The 13718-nt window shown below is 42.3% G+C and overlaps 1 non-coding gene across 1 annotated transcript; it reads right to left on the bottom strand.

The window, feature by feature from the left end:
- Window positions 1–13220: 13220 nt before the first annotated feature.
- On the bottom strand, window positions 13221–13350 carry LOC118668693. Its single transcript, XR_004971709.1, has one exon. It is a non-coding gene; the product is annotated as a small nucleolar RNA SNORA17 (small nucleolar RNA).
- Window positions 13351–13718: the final 368 nt, after the last annotated feature.

Below are 13718 nucleotides of genomic sequence, written 5' to 3'. Positions count from 1 at the left end.
GCAGTCACTGAGGGACTGACCGACTTTCCTAGGCAGTACTGTGTTAATAAACTCGAGAAAGCCCTGTGCTGGGTTAAAATGCACCCCCACTCCTGCCACATGGCAAACTGAACAGGGAAGGCAACCTCTAGCAAAACAGGATTAGATTTCACAAAAAGATATGGAGAGGGATACAAAATCCTTCACTGAGTCTCCTGCAAAAATAAAAGAGCAGTAGCCATTTATTCAAAGAAGAATCTTCCCCAGACTGTTTTCACTTAAAATCTACTTCTGCCTTACACTTCAGTTTAGCTGGCTGGTATTCAACAAAATCTTTTACACAGTTAAGTGTTTTTTATTTTATGTCTTACTTGGGACACCTTTCAGGAAGGACTTTTAGATGTTTGGATTTAGAAGGAAATTCTATGATCAGGTCCTGAGAAAATAATGTTTATTTTTGGTTTGGGACTCACGTGGAACAGGCAGACAGGAGATTATTGAAGAGCAGTGGTTCTGTGGCATCAGGTACAGGAGGCTGCTTTAAAAGTGTGGCCTCACCCTGGCCGGTTTCTCAGTGGTTAGAGCTTCAGCCCTCAGGCCAAAGGGTCTCAGGTTTGATTCCCAGGCAAGAGCACATACCTCGGTTGCAGGTTCAATCCTGGCCCACGGTCACATCTCTCAAGTGGGAGACAACCAATCGATATATCTCTCTTACTTTGATGTTTTCTCTCTTCTCTCTCTCTCTCTCTCTCTCTCTCTCTCTCTCTCTCTCTCTACCCCCTCTCTTCCACTCCAATGGGTGAGGATTTAAAATAATAATAATAAATAAAAGTGTGTCCTCACCACCCAGCAAAGGGCTAGTGTAGTGGTGGTCCCACCCTCCTCCCACTCAGACGGGAGCTCAGGAAGCTGGAATTGGAGGCCCAAGAGGTCAGGCTGGGTTTGGGAAGAGACAGCCTTCCCTGCTTATGTGACACCAACCCAAGAGATCCAAGAGGCAACAAGCAGGACAAAACTGAAGGTAATGGCAGACAGTTGCCCTGGGTTGTTACCAGAGGTGGGGCAATTTGGGGATGAGGCCACAGAGTAGAGAACCAAGAAAGCAGTCCTGAGGGAAATTGTTCCAAGCAAAGGGTGTGAGGCAGAGTCATGGAAAGAGATACTTTTATAAGAAGTGGGTGGGGAAGGGGGGAGTGAGGCGTCAAAGAATGAGGGGCCAGGATGCAGGAGTGCTGGAGAGGCAGGTGGCCTTTTGCTCATTCATTAGCCTTCCTCCAGGAAGCCTTATAATGTCTCGACTCTCACTCCATCCCAGATTATGGTTAGTGAATGAAGAACTAATGAACTAGTGAACTTGTAGTGAGTCAAAACACATGGGGTTATTTACTCTTGGATTTGTGATGACATGCTTCTTTCTGTTGTTCTGGAAGCATCTTCAGCACAAGACTCGATCAATTTCAAAAACAAGATAACAGCACTTGCCCTGGCTGGTTTGGCTCAGTAGGAAGAGCGTTGGCTTACGGACTGAAGGGTCCTGGGTACGATTCCGGTCAAGGACATGTACCTTGGTTGCGGGCACATCCCCAGTGGGGGTTGTGCAGGAGGCAGTTGATCGATGTTTCTCTCTCATCGATGTTTCTAACTACCCCTCTCCCTTCCTCTCTGTAAAAAATCAATAAAATATATTTTAAAAAAAAGATACCAGCACTCGGTGACGTGGAACCTTGAGCAGATAAGCCTCTCATGGCCTCCCACCCAAATTGCCCTGAGCGCCTGCCCAAAGGCAGGGGAGAATGAGGGAATTGGAATGTCCACGAAAAGAAGAGGAACAGAGATGTGAGAATGGCATGCACAGAGGATGGGAAAAAAAGCAAGATGGACAAGCAAGAGATGGTGACCAGGCCAGATCAGCTGAGGGAAAGGTTCTTGGAGGGTGGGGTGGGTTAAATTGTTGCTGCCAAAAAGATATATCCAGGTCCTCTGTGTGTGATCTCATTTGGAAAAGGGATCTTTGCAGGGGGGTGGGTCGTAAATCCAGCAAGCGTCCTTATAAAAGACAGAGGAAGGGAAAACACAGAGGAGACAGCCATGTGAAGCTGGAGGCAGAGACTAGCATGATGTAGCCATAAGCCAAGGACACCTAGAGCCACCAGAAGCTGGAAGAGGCAAGAAGGAGGCAAGCAGGATTCTCCCCTAGAGCCTGTAGAGCAGCGGTTCTCAACCTGTGGGTCGCGACCCCTTTGGCGGTCGAACGACCCTTTCACAGGGGTCACCTAAGACCATCCTGCATATCAGATATTTACATTACGATTCATAACAGTAGCAACATTACAGTTATGAAGTAGCAACGAAAATAATTTTATGGTTGGGTCACAACATGAGGAACTGTATTTAAAGGGCCAGAAGGTTGAGAACCACTGCTATAGAGGGAGGAGCAGAGTCCTGACATCACCTTGATTTCAAATGTCTGGCTGCCAGAATTGTGAGAGAATAAATTTTTGTTGCTTAAAGTCCGCCTCTCCCCCACTCCCACCAAATATCAGCAGTATTTTTATTAGCGTTCTCCTTTTATTTCTTTTTCTTTTGAAATTGCAGCAAATCTGTGACTATTTCTAAAAGAAATTTAATGCAAAAGTTGTGCCCCTTGCTAATCTGAGATCTTGCCCAAGATTTGAAAACATGCCCAATGCAGATACGTGTTCGGAGACTTCAAGTGAAAGAAATAAGTTCAAAAATATTTTTTCTTTTGGTGGTGGTGCAGGGTGGGGGAGTGTTGGAGAGGAGCTACATCTGTTTCTCTTTCCTTTTTCTTTTCTTTTTTTAAGGAAGGTTCTTTGTTAATCAGACATCATAGCAAGAAAGAAAAAAGGAGAGATCTTGTCATTGCTAATTGTTCAGTGATATGGGTTGAATTATGCCCCCCACCCCTCCAAATTCACATGTTTGAGCCCTAACCCCCACTGCCTTAGGATGTGGCTGTATTTCGAGGTTGGGCTTTTAAAGAGATAATTAAGATAAAATGAGGTCCTGTGTGGAATCTCTAATCCAAAATAATGGAAGGGAAGTTTGGACTCAGACATGTGCACACAGACACTGCAAGAGGCATGGATCAGAAAGCTGAGGCGAGAGGCCCCAGAAAGGAGTCAACCCGGACAGCACCTTGGTCTTGGCCTTCTAGCCTCCAGACTGTGAGGCAATACATTTCTGTCCTTTCAGCCACCCAATCTGTGGCATTTCCTTACGGCAGCCAGAGGACTCTAATACACTAAGTCAAGTCACACTAAGTCAAATGACTATTTCTGCCGAAGGATGTTGCTAGTGGGCATGGAAACTCCTGTCTGCAGAGAGAACAGTGGCCTGCTTTAGGTTCTTAGTTATCTTTTAATATATTTTTATTGATTGCAGAGAGGAAGGGAGAGGGAGACAGAAACATCAATGATGAGAAAGAATCATTGATTAGCTGCCTCCTGCATGCCCCACACCAGGGACCAAGCCCGCAACCGGGTATATGCTCTGACTGGGAATCGAACCATGACCTTCTGTTTCATAGGCTGATGCTCAACCACTGAGCCATGGTGGCTGGGCCTTAGTTATCTTTTGAAACTACATACAGAAGTGAACCTAGGCTTCCGTAGAGTTACTGGAGGGCAGAGGAAGGGATGTGAGAATGTATTTCAGTCACATTTATTAATTTGTGTGCACTTTAATATGCTTAATAAAATTCCCAATCACGCATGGCCTAGAAGATAATTTTTAAATTAAAGAATATTAATATATTTGTAAAAGCTTTTTATTTCTTTGCATGGCCTAACTTGGATTTCTTCTTTTTAACTTAAAATGACTGTGCAAGTTCTTTTTTTCTCCTGACCTTTGTAAGTTGCTTAAAATGTCCATGTTCAACCTCAGAATAATTAAAATAAATATGATACAGCTGTAGATAGAATAAAATGCAGCTGTTTAAGAAGAATGTAACTGCACACTATCAGAAAGCATTTTTAGTATTATCTGAAAGAATAATTTTAAATCGTATGTATATTATTATTGCAATTATGCATAATTACATGTAGAGTATGTATATTGTAATTATACATATAGTATCGTTCCAGTTGGGTTTGTTTTTTTAAGCCTAACCATAGACAATTTACGGGGGAAGTGCACGGAAATGATTACTTTTGGGGAATGGGATTATGACTGCTCTTTTCCCCTAGCCCTCGTTCATTTTCATTTTTGCCTACATTTCTTTCATAAGCATTATTATTTTTATGAATAAAATTATCTGCCAGCAGTGTGAAAATGCATGTGAGATCATTATACATCAACAGTTAAACCAGCTAACCTCCAGGTGGAAACACCTGGTGTAGGGCCAGGTCCAGACCCTGAGCTCAGTCAAGGTAATTCTCTTTCTCCACATGTCAGACTAGTTTCCAGCCATACAACGGGATACAGGTGTCCCAGGGGTGGCTACCGACACTCACTGTAACTACCAGAGACATAAAACTAAGAGTCAACACATCTTAAAATGTGGGTAGAGAGTGGGAGGGGAAGGAATGTAGGTCTCACAATTAGTAGACTTTCATCTTCTTAGAGAATTAGTAATGTACAGTCTTCACTGGCAGGCTTGCATATTGTTTATTAAGCATTTATCAGTTATATATTTTTGAGGAATTGCAAATATCATGGAGGCTCCCGTTCCCACAAAGGAACATTGTCTTCCAGAAAGATGGGTGGGAGAGGAGAGAACATGTTGCAAGTTAGAAAAGTACATGCACGGCCTTGAAGTTCCATTTAAAAAGCATTGTGTAGGCCTTGCGTGTCTTTCTGTAAAATACTGTTCGGGGAGCTATAGAAACGAGGGGGAGCTGTTTCTTTGATCGGCTGCCCTTGTCTGTTGACACCAGGAAGGCACCGGGGGGAATATCTAGGTGCCTGACTTAACTGTTCAGCACATGTGGCTAATTTCAGTCGAGGGCCTGAACCGGGCCAGCGCTCCCAGAACTGTGTTTTTTATCTCGCTTCTCCGCTTCCTGGCCCTCCTCCTTCCCTAGGGAAAAAATCCCTAAGCCACTTTTAGAACAGCTGAGGAAGTTGTGTAATGAGGTGCAGGAAACCCTGGCGGCGTAAAGAAAGGCCTTTTCAATATGGTCCAGCCAAATACAGGACTGAAAAATTCTAGATTTTTTTCTGGAGACCTAGAACCCAGCAACACATTAAAACAGATGGTAGGGTGCGGTGTGAAATCTTACTTTTCTCTGCAGATGGATGGGACCTTCAATAACGACGGGCAGCTTTCGGGCCTGGCACGGTTTCTCACCTGACACAACCCTCTCAGGTTCCCAGTGTAGTGGAGATATAAGAGGCTGGAGGGAACCTCTGAAAGGCTGCCCTAGGCACAAAGGGATCACACATCACTTGTATTCCTAGATGCTGAGCTGAGTAGTTCCTTCTCGACTGAATAAAGCACTTTATTTTCCAGTTCAGTGTGAGTTGACCTGAAACTCTAGGCCTGGGCCCAGTTACAATTCCTACCAGGAATTGGCCTTGTTAACAAATTCCTAACCGGAGTCCCATTTTCACTGAGGTCTCGCTGAACCTTATAACGGCAGTAGGGCTCATTGGAACAATGTGAGCTTTCATAGCCTTGCTATTTAAGATTCTTTCTCTCAGACTAAATAAGCAAAACTGCTCCCAGACATCCATCATGAGGATCACAGAAGGACTTACATATCATGTAACTGAGCCCGGGGGGGAGTGGGGGGCGCAGTCCCTTCAGGCTTCCTGACTTCAGCGAGCTGCATCTGCTAATGTTGGAAATGGGTTTTGAAGACCTTGTATCATTTGGCCCAGAATATGGAGGGCCAGGTGGCTTTGAAAGAATATTAAATGGCAGAGGCTCTCTTAGAATGCTTAACTGTTCCTAGCCATCGTGCTTATATTTCCTAAATAGTGTCCTCTTGGGGGAAAATTTTTGTTATTTTTACCCAAACCAGAGAAAATAAAGAAGATGAATACTTTCAGGATATTTTCTAAAATAAAGATGATGAAAGCTTTTGGAAAGTGATAAATATAATTTTGAATATCTTTGATGGTACGGTAGTTTATCTTACTGACACATTCTGTTTTTATCAGGGCAGGCATAATATTTACTGTTAGTATTCAGCAATGTGTTTCCTACGGTGAAGGAAAATGTTTGAAGACTAGAATGATAACCTTTGCTTATAATGTGGAAACTTAAGTATAATGGTACATCAGGAAGATCTGAAGAATGAAAGTTAATCTTTACTGTCAGTAGGATTAATAAAATATTTATTAAAAAATCTGAGAATGATGCCTGACACCTTATAACTACTCAATAAAATCAATTACTGTTATGATGAGGGTGGAGCTGTAGATTCAGGAAGCCAACTTCTTATTTGATGTATCTTGGCTATCCAGGCACCTCAAACTTGACAAACTCGAAGATGAGTTATTTATTTCTTCCTTATTGAATCTGGCTCCCCCCACAGTTTCCCGAATTTTAATAAATGTCACTCCAAATTTTTCAAGCCAGAAGTCTGGGATTTATACCTGATACCTTCTTTTCTCCCAATATTGTATATTCATCCACCACTAAGTCCCATTCATTGCATAGTTTAAAAGATTTTTAAATTAATCTCCTTATCTCTATGACTATTGCCAATCTTCCGGCCTAGGGTTTTCACCCCCTGTACTGTTGATACTTTGGGCCAGATCATTCTTTGACGTGGGGGGCTGTCCTGTCCACCGTAGGATGATTAGCAGTACCCCTATTCTCTACCCAGTGGGTGCCCCAGGGACCCCGCATTTGTGACAACTTAAACATGTCTCTGGACATTGTCAAATGCCCCTGGGGGTGGGAGTCTCCTCCAGTTGAGAACCACTGATTAAGCCCAAGTGACTATCTCCTACTTCAACTCCTTCAAGTCCCTTAAATGGTCTCTCCCAAAGTATAAGACCCTCTCCCACTCACATTAAAGCCTTCCTCCACAGAGCACCCAGAAGTCTTCACAACATATGAATCTCATCGGTTCACATCCCAGCCTTAACCTTTTACCCACTTTCCTTCACACTTAGAACACACACCCCCAACCTGTCCTGGTCCTCTCTCCAACCCAACCTTGTGCATCTTCCTGTGTGCCAGCCTCAGTGGATTCTTCCCCAGAATATCAAGCATCTGTGCACCTCACACCTTCACCTTGGAGGGCTCTGCAGACGACTTTAACTCTCAGCCACCTAGGGGCCCCTCACAGGTTTTTCCATCAGTGCCTTCATCATGGTTTGTAATTACACGCTTTTTATCTTATTTTTGTCTCATACTAGACTACAGTTTTCTTGAAGACAGAAGCAGGTTTTATTCCTTACTGAATACCAGCAGCTACCACAGTGTCTTGTACATAATAGAGAATCCATGCAGATATGTGGAATGAATGAGTGATGAATGAATGACACAAGTAAGCAGTTTTGGTTGGAAGTTGCTTTCCCCATTCTTCACACTAGGGGGTGCCAAATAAAATAAATAAACTTTTTACAGTATTTAGGAGTTTGGATGTTCCTTTCCCATGATGCCATTTAAAGTTAGTAGCTCAAAAATTGTTCTTCTCACTTCAGAGTAGTTTTTAAGTTCAAAGTGTTGTTCTAATTAAATGAGATATGCTTGCAACACACTTAGCACAATAGCACCAGGCAATTGGAAGAGCTCAGGAAGAGCTAATTACTATTTTAATCTAGTAAATTATTTAAAAATTCAATTTTAATCAGCCTTGCCACCAAGATGATTAGGGGAAGTAGTTTACAGCAGAGAAACATTAATTACTAACTTATACATCCCCTAAGCAATTCCATTTCTGTGTCCCAGGGTTTTCATTATTTGCATTGAACATATAACGTCCTGCCCTTAATAAAATGTGATCATGTTTAAAATATAGAATGGCTAAAATTTGAAGAATGAACTGTTCAATAAAAATAGTAGATTGACTTCATTTTAAGCCAATCATTGGTGTTCTAATTTCTAAATAAAAATGTCATATGATGAGATACATAACTGAAAATTAAATCTTGACTTCATTTAAAATTTATTAGGGTTTTTGAAAGCCCTATTGCTGAGTGAGGATTTTATGACACATTTCGCTAAATTGGAATAGCTACAGGTTAAGGGTATTCCTTTGACAATACGGGAGCCAAGTTAGAGAGTAGTGCCAAATGCTAGCACGTTGCTCTAATTCTTCTCAGCACCTTCTGAGTCAGTCTTCATTTCATGCTGAAATTCTACCATGTAAGGGCATTAAACCCTCTTAGGTAGAGAAAGTATGCGACAAAAGAGTGTCTTACAGACATCTACTTGTCATATGTAGAGTAGTTTTCACACTGCAAAGAATATGTCGTTACAAAGTAGAGGGGTAACTTCACTGTTCCTGCTCTCCCTTTAGGTATTCGGATTGCCCTGATTGCTTCGTTTTTCTATGACCTTTGTAAACTTGTGCCTATAAGATCATCACAGTGAAAAGGAGTGGTTATTCATGTTACCTCTTTCCCAAGCCTTTGCCCAAGGATCCATTGTAGTTGGAATTAAAATATCCCAAAAGAAAATTCACTGAGGATAAAAAAAAAAGATATCCAAATAATAAAAATATTTATTGCAGAGAGTTCTATTATAGAGCCAAATAAAATAACTCAGGGACTAGTTTGGGATTTCATTCTAACTCCATGTTAGACTAGTAACTTGGTTGGTTATGAGTGTGGTACTAGTGAGGCCATGATATCCAAGTTGGGACCTGATCTGCTTGTTCACAGGGTGGCCTGGCTTGGGGATTCTGGAGGAATAATTTCAAGTTTGTCTATAAAAGCAGAAACACAAGTCTAAGAGTTCTATTATTTTCAAGCTGCTATATCCACAACATTGGCCTTAGAATAGAAGGTAGGGATTAGAAGGCAGAGAGAAAGAGTCACTGAGCTCACCAATAGCATGCTCATGCTCCCCTCAGAGCAACGAGGCTGCCAGCATCTGTTCTGTGCTAACCTTGTGTCCAAAGGCTGGGTTATTTTTTTCTAACAAAAATTTGACTGTGGGAAAGTTTAAAACTCTTTTTGGGGAAAACTTTACAGTGACCCAATTTCTTGGCACCTAAATTCTCCCTCATGATGAATGGTTGATTAACATTCAATAAGGCTAAAGCTTACTTTTTAACCATTCACTATGTCCTACACTGTGTTGGACACCTAGCATGTACTCACGTATATTTTAGAAATTTCACAGTGGCTTTTGGCTGAAGGAATGGAGATTTGATTACTGCTGCTTAGCTCCACTCTAACTTGCAACAGGGCTGCCCATGGAATGGGACCAATCATAGCAATAACATCTTAGAACTTGAAAAAAGGGAACTGACCCCTCCACGGATCAAAGCCATGACCTTCACCTCTTTAGTTATTGCTATAGTAATAAAAAAAAAGTAATCTCATAAGACAGAAGGATAAGTTTAGGAGCAAGTGAACACCATCTGGTCAGAAACTCTATATTACAATGCTGAGTACATCCCCCAAATTTATCCCTAGCACCCCATTAAATTAAGTTGTATTTCCTTAAGGGAGGCCTGTGCTACCAGGTGACATATAAGGCCACTTTGTGAGGAAAGGTGTTTTTATTACTAAGGAGCTAGTCTAGAAAATTCATAGGTTAGGCTCAAAACAACAATCACAAACACCCACCTGGACCTGAATAAAAATTCTGCTATCCCTATGGTTGACCTTGAGCAAGAGATAACTTTTCTGAACTCAGTTTCCTCATCTGTAAATTAGAGATTAATCTCTTAGCCTAGCTTAGTGGAGTCACAAGGGCCATTAGACCAAGTGTCAAGTTCACAAAAAGTTTCAGATGTAGATGTTTGACATAATTATCAAATGAAGTTTCATTCAATGCTCCTTAGAGATACTGACAAGATGAAAATAAGTTAATTATATTGCTTTAAATGTATGTTCTATTACTAGACCACACTACTTACAGTGCATTACAAATTATTATATTTTTTGCAAAATAAGCCAGTCAGAGAAACACAAGTATCACATGATCTCACTTATATGTGAAATCTAATGAACAAAATAATCTGATGAGCAAAATAGGTCCAGAGGTGTGGAAGCATGGAACAGACAGACAGATCTCAGAGGGAAGGGGTGGGGGTGTGGGAAGAGATTAACCAAAGAACTTATATGCATACTAGAGGCCCAAAGCACGAAATTCATGCAAGAGTAGGCCTTCCTTCCTCCGGCTGCTGGCACCAGCTTCCCTCTGGCACCCGGGACCCACCGGAAGGTGGTCTGGAAGGAGATCCGGAAGGACGTCCAGTCTAATTAGCATATTATGCTTTTATTATTATAGATATGCATTGCCCATGGACACAGACAATAGGGTGGTGAAGGCTTGCAGTGGGGCAGGAACCAGATGGAGGGGGGGCAAAGGAATATAAAAAGGGGTATATCTGTAATACTCTTAACAATAAAGACATTTTTTAAATTATCTTGCTTTCGCACAAGTATATTATACTGCATTTCCGTCTACTTGAAAAGCATCAGTCTGGTCAGCGTAAATCTTTAAGAACGTAGGGCATTTCCGACTGCGCAGTCTCCGCTGCTTCGGAATTAGCACTGTGAAAAGGCTGGCCCGAGACAGCGCTTTGAAGCTGCCCAGCCCAGAATATGGCACCGAACTCTACATTTAAAAATGGTAAAGATGGTAAATTTTATGTTATGTTACATTATATTTTAGCATGTTAACTGTTAAAAATTACTTAACATTTTAAAAGGAAATGATTTTTTATTTCTCATTTTAATCAGTGAATAGCCAGCCCAATGTAAACCTCTCAAAGGAAATAATTTAAAACCATGGTGCCAAATTGGAATTTTAGATGGAAAAAAGATGGAGCATTGTGATTTCCTTTCCTCTTACTTGCTGACACTCTTTGAAGAGTTGGGAAAGAGGAAGAGAACCCAGTTTCAGTGCTCACAGATCTTACCTTCCAGTGAGGGGTGGGGCACTAAACAGAAAAACCAGTAGCATCAGGTGGAGATAAACGCCACGGAGAAATATCGTCAGGAGCGATCACTGAAGATACTGCTCTTCTACTCTGGGAGCTGCTTAGATGTTTAAGAGCCTTTCTGTGGTTTTGTCCTGGAATTTCTCTTGACTGTGCACAGCCATGTTACAAACCTGACCCAATTCTTTCTTTTTTAAAAAAAAAATATATTTTTATTTATTTCAGAGAGGAAGGGAGAAGAAGAGTGAGATAGAAACATCAATGATGAGAGAGAATCATTGATAGGCTGCCTCTTGCATGCCCCCCACTGGGGATCGAGCCCACAACCTGGCCATGTGCCCTTGACCAGAATCAAACCCGGGACCCTTCAGTCCGCAGGTTGACGCTCTACCCACTGAGCCAAACCAGCTAGGGCCCAATTCGTTCTTTTTGGTTTTTCCTGCTGAAACCTGTAATTCAAATGGTAATTATGTTGGATGTTAACAATATTTTATTATCAATATACAGCATAATAAGCAGATCCCTAGTCAGTCGTCTTCTGACTCTCAGGTATGCTCTATGTATCTTTGTGATAGTTACTCATTCTTTTGTTTTGAAACCAATATTTTTCAGATTATTATATAGCATTAATTTGTACTTATGGGTATTGAGTTTTTTCCCAGAGCTTTAAACATGCTTCATTTTCTCACCACACTAATTAAATCCCATTCTCAAGCGGGGCAGAACCAGAATGCAGCTACTCTCACTGGGCATTGTTCTGTGGTTCTTTCGTTACTTAGAGTTGCTCCCCATCTGTGAAGGGGGATGATCCCCCTTGACGCACCTCCTTAGATGGTTGCTTGCTGAACAGAGAGAGCTTTAGAAATAAAAGGGCCGATACAAATGCTGGGCCTGGTTACTCCTGATCGGCATTCGGCGGAAGAAGCACCCAGTTCTCAAAGGCTCTGTGGCTGCAGAGGGTGCTGAGACCAGGTCTTCAAACTCCGCAGGAAGACAGCCTCTTTCTCTTTGGCCGCCGCACTGCTGCCAGAGCAATCTTTGGGAGACAAACTTGATCCCCCACTTCTATTCTCGAATCTCTTCATGGACTCTGCAGGCGTAGAGGACGAACCCCGTGCTCCTTAGGTGGCTGAAAGGCCTCTTTGCTGTGTTTTGCCTCTCCCCACCATGCGCAGTCCAGCCTCCACCAAAGAACCAATGCAGAAGGGCCTGGCATAGCTCAGTTGTTTTGCTGGATCCACTGTTGCCTCAGTCAATACTCTGAAAAGTTCTGGACTAATACATAAGACCTCACTAACTCCATGTTTCTGCCCCCCCCCCCCCTTTACCTCCTCCCCCCTGACCCTACCAACTCCAGACCACCTATGCTAATGAACAGAGGAACTGGTGTTGAACAAATGTTTGTTTTGGTAACAGTATTATTTTATTTATTTATTTATTTATTTATTTATTTATTTAAAATCCTCACGTGAGGATTTTTTTTTCATTGATTTTTAGAAAGCATGGAAGGGAGGGAGGGAGGAGGAGGAAAAGAGACAGCAAAAAAAATCAATGTGACAGAGACACATCAATTGGTTGCCACCACGTGTGCCCCGACCTGGGCTGGGGATCAAACCTGCAACCCAGGTATGTGCCCTTGATCGGGTGGTGGTGGTGGGGGGGAATGGAACCTGCCACCCTCTGGTGCACAGGCCAACACCCTAACCAGTGAGCAACACTGGCCAGGGCAATGCTATTTTTAAAAGTAGATTTTTTGAAACATCACTGCTATATGAATTTGGGATGTATTATACATCTTAGTTCCTCAGGTCCAGCAAGTACCTCAGCTTGAGTTTTTTAGATTATTGCCAATGTCTGCTTGGATGTCCCCCAACGCACACCAGGAATTGTTTACCAGTGTGCGAGCAACCGAGTGACCTCTTGAAATGAAGTGTTTCTTCTGGGTAATTTCCTAATGTGTGTCACAGACATACACTATATGGATGACTAGAGTCTCTTAAAACCATTTTTACTTAAAAAATAGAAGTTAGGAAATATAACTGTGCTGCTCATTGAGCCAATGTGTATTTAGCACACATGTAAAGCCCTGGGTTGGAGATTCATTCATATTTGACTTCTGTATATTAGGGTTTCCAAATTCTTTTTTTTTCTTTTTTTGTTTTTCTTTTTTTTTGTTTTTTCTGGTTTTTTTTTTTTTTTTTCCGTGTCAGGCCGTCAACCATCCAGGCGCCCATGGCCAGGGCGCTGGGCGTAGGCAAGCCTCTCTGCTCTCTGCCGCCTAATGACGCCAGCGGGGCGTGGCAGCCACACCTGCAACGCCTCTAGGGGCAGTCAAATTCTTTTCTTTCTAGCCAGCCCCTCTCTAGCTTAGGCTCCAGTAGTGCGTACGTTCATTCTGCCTTTCCATTATAGTTTAAAGGACCAAGACAGGACATGGGGCAAGCCCTTTGGAAAGTGAGAATCCCGGTACACATCGCAGGCCTTCGAATTGCTGTCATCCCTGGTGTACTTGACTCTTCTGCCTGCTAAGCTGCTTTCTAGTTGGGATGGACTAAGAAATTGACTTTTTGTCAGTCTACTCACTGCTTAGCACTTCCCAGCTTCTTTACAATTTTCCTGGGACAGGAAGGAATCCACGAATAAAGTGTGCTCTCTGCATATCTTGTCTCCTCACTCCATGCCCCGACAGTCAGGTCCAAC

This window comes from Myotis myotis, unplaced genomic scaffold (genome assembly GCF_014108235.1).
Source record: "Myotis myotis isolate mMyoMyo1 unplaced genomic scaffold, mMyoMyo1.p scaffold_m19_p_13, whole genome shotgun sequence".
Classification (NCBI taxonomy): Eukaryota; Metazoa; Chordata; class Mammalia; order Chiroptera; family Vespertilionidae; genus Myotis; species Myotis myotis.
Note: the sequence above shows the minus strand (reverse complement) of the source record. Positions and strands in the feature narration are given on the sequence as shown.